The sequence below is a fragment of the Castor canadensis genome, chromosome 13 (assembly GCF_047511655.1).
Source record: "Castor canadensis chromosome 13, mCasCan1.hap1v2, whole genome shotgun sequence".
In the NCBI taxonomy this organism is placed as follows: Eukaryota; Metazoa; Chordata; class Mammalia; order Rodentia; family Castoridae; genus Castor; species Castor canadensis.
This window is the reverse complement of record NC_133398.1, coordinates 93,258,772-93,262,457: the sequence shown is the minus strand read 5'-3', so window position 1 is coordinate 93,262,457 and position 3,686 is coordinate 93,258,772. Positions and strand designations below refer to the sequence as shown.

General features: G+C 39.0%; 1 non-coding gene across 1 annotated transcript; it reads left to right on the top strand.

Annotated features, from left to right (window-relative positions):
* Window positions 1–499: 499 nt before the first annotated feature.
* On the top strand, window positions 500–636 carry LOC141415978 (small nucleolar RNA SNORA44). The gene has a single exon (XR_012440918.1). It is a non-coding gene; the product is annotated as a small nucleolar RNA SNORA44 (small nucleolar RNA).
* The last annotated feature ends 3,050 nt before the right edge of the window (window positions 637–3,686 follow it).

Here is a 3,686-nt window from a genome sequence, read left to right as displayed (position 1 = left end):
AATCTTAGCCTTTGATCAACAGGACAATTTTCATGAGCAATGTTCAAACTGAAAAAGGTAATTCGTTTACATCTTCTCTGTTCTCCTCTAATAGACTTTTAGAATTTCTGATGGTCCAATATGTGATAAATCAATGTATGTGCCTTCTAGTTTTTAATGATATGAAAACAAGTTATAGGACTCTGATAATTTAAGTGATGTTTAGTTGAGATTGAGGGCCGTTTGTATAGGATATCATTGAGAAATGCTTGATCAATCTTAGCATTTTCTTGGTGACATGGAAATAATAGGGGAAGCCATTTTATGTTTGCTAGAACATTACATTGAGGTACATAGGTACTACTTATCTTAAATATATTCATGATAAAATGACTCAGACATTACTTCTTTGGGCTAAGATCATTTGTGAAAAGACCCAGATAATCAAAACTGATAAATTAGAAGGTAATCATTTGCCTTATGAAATTACTAACACATATTACATACTATCTCCTTAAGTAGGTATCTTTCTTACAGTTTGAAAATACATTTAAAAAACAGCAATGGGATCTCAAACTGCATGCAAGAGAAACCTGGTGAGACTGACAGCTCCGGTCATCCCAATGTCTGCAGCTGCTATTCACCTTTCCTATAATGTATTAGGATGTGGTCTGGAAATCTTCCACCTGAGTCCAGGTTACCCCCAGGTTTTCTGACAGTGTCTGATACTGAGAAGTCTGAGCAGACCAGCTTGTTTTCTCTGGAGCTGAATTTTAGCCTCAGATCTATGTAACCAGTAAAGCAGTCACATCTGATACTGGTCTACAGAGTTGGGAGGGGAGGAAGCAGACAAGAAAACACAAATGGAAAAATTGAAGCTTTGCAAACAACCTTTTGCTAAAGCTGTTTCTGGTGTACACCTGTAAATATTGGTGATCAACAAAAGCCTTTGGAAGAGTTAAAAAAAATAACAAAAACAAAAAACTGACAGACAAAATACCAAATTAATCAGCTGCAAATTCAAACTCTTAAAATATGATTATAGTCACATTTTTCAATTACACTCTGTTGCTATCAATATTTTGTCTAATATGTTGGCTATTCAAAAATGTGGTCTGTTCCCATATGGTTATTTTATTCTTCCCCCAGTCTTATTACAGAAAGCTATTTAAATCTGAATTTTCTGTAGTAATAATGATTTGACCTTAGAATGAAAATTGGAAGAAAAAAAAAACCACTGGGCTTGGGGAAGTAAGTCCAAAGACTGACACCTGTGCTTTTGCTGAAGTGACAGGTTTCCCACACTGAAGCATGTCTGTACTTGTGGGGACCCTGCTCCCTGAGGAGCTTGAGCAGTGGAGAAGACACATGGGCCTTCTGCTTCATGAGTCTATGTACAGTCAGAAACTGTAGGTGGCAGCCCCATTCTGTACCAGTCAGATGTGCTCAGCCACCATGCACAGCAGATGGGGCAAGTCTTGCCAAGAGTGTGTGTGGAGCCACACTGTGTGTGCAGCAAGACCCCAAGACAACTGAAGGCAACAGGGTTCTAGGATAATTTGCCCATAAGTCAATTATCAGAATGACATGACAATATTTTCCAGTTTTAGGGTACATTGGTGATGTCTACACACCCATGAAACAAGTAGACCCTTGAACTGGGCTTCTCATTTGCTGATTCCAAACAAACTTAATAGTTTTATTCAATTTTCTGACACAGTCCACCAATCACTCTCCCCCTGTGTCCCACTGGTGTCCCATAAATGAGCTACCCAAGGTTCAAGTGGGCAGAAATGTTGGGGGAGTCCTGCATAGAGGGTTTCACAGGCTTCTTCCTTCAGATCATTGATAACAAGGACAACACCATGCCCCCCAATATCAAAGGATACATTGGCATCAGAATCAAGCCCTCCAGGCCCATCAGTCTCTTCATGTGCTGTGAGGTAATGGTTTGCCATTTGTCCCCATTGTGGCTCCAGAAGTCTATGCAGGGAACATCCTGAGACTTCCTTATGTTGTCTTCTACTCATTCATACTCAATGAAGCCTGTTTTAATTATGCTCAAATCACACAGTGATTTGCCACAGACCTTCCTATCCTAAGACTTAAAGCTGACTAAATGATTAGATAGAAGACTGGCTTCAGAACCACCACAACAGGTTTCCGTTACTTCCCAGGGCTATGAACACAGGCTTTGGCTGAGTTAAAACAGCACCATTCCTCTTTACAAAACCAGCGTAGGAAAAGTCATTTATTCTGGCTGTGTCTCCAGGAAACTCCATTATCCATTTCTTACAGAGGGGAAAAACTGAAGATTAGAAGTGTTATGTGCTTTCCCTGTGCCAAATTAATGGCAGGTGTAGGATGCAAACTCCATGTCTTTCATATCGGACCCTAAGAGAGAAATCTATTGACTGCTGAAAACTGGGTCAGATATGAGAAAACTGCTAAAAGTCTTGTCAAACAAATCCTAGTCAATTCAAGTTAGTTGTGCCCACAAAGACAAGTTTGTAGAGTTCAAAATTTGTAATTTAAAATCACCAGATACTTAAATGTGATCCATATCTTTTCTAAAGAAACTAACTGCAAGCTCTCCTGGTATCTTGACTATCTGCACACTATAGACTCAAGAATGTGGTGACTGCACATATTTTTTACAAATCTCAAATATTTCAATGTATAGACAGCTTTGAGAAACACAACACATACACACACAACACACACACATACACACACACACACACCACACACAAGCATAGGTAAACCAGAGGAAATCTGAATAAGATTGGTGAATTGAATCACTATTGACATCCTGATTGGAAAACCAAACAATAGTTTTGCAAAATATTACCACTGAGGAAACTAGAGTAAGGCTTGGTGGGATTTCTCTGTGTACTTCCCTAAAATGGTATGCAAGTGCATATAGTCTTAAAATTAAAAGCTTAGTTTTTAAAATATCAGCCTCATAGTCTTATGTAAGAATCAAATAAGATAGCACATGGGAACAAAAATTCATTCTGGTAAATGTTTGTTGACCCCTCACATCTGTCCATGCACCATGTGAATGATCAATTTGTAGCTGTGAATGAAACAAATTTGGGTTCAGCTTATAATAAGAACTATATTCAAGTGGAGTGTCACACAAAAATGAGTTGTTATTTTTTAAAACTGTCATTAAAATTGGAATTTTAATGTGCATTCCTTGAGCAGCAGTACACAATGAGTGCTTCTATGTAAAGACTTAGTATTTCTTCAGGTTCTCCTCCTGACCCCTGATTTATATGTTGCCATGTAACTTGCTTCAATGAAATGTGAGAAGAAGTGAAGTGTGTCCTCTCCAGAAGAAGTTTGCATTCACTGGTACTGGGCTCTCTCCTCCAATACTTATAGTACCTGGCAGGTGTGTAAGGGGTGGATGCATATTTATTCTCATGCCAGGATGAAGGTATATGGGGCAAAGACCCAGGAGAACTATGGTGAATATGCAGCCTGAGCAAGGAGCCTTCATTGTTACAAGTCCTCGACGTGTGGGGCTCTGTGTTACCCATAGTGATATCTCACTCATTTTATGGTTGGTGAGATCATATCTTCTACTCTCTATTAAGCAGGCTTACCAGACATCAGCTGCATGGTCTTTGTTGACACTTGCACATGCAAAACCACAGCAGGACTAAATCAGGTTGGGTTTGTTTTGTTCTAAACCAGGT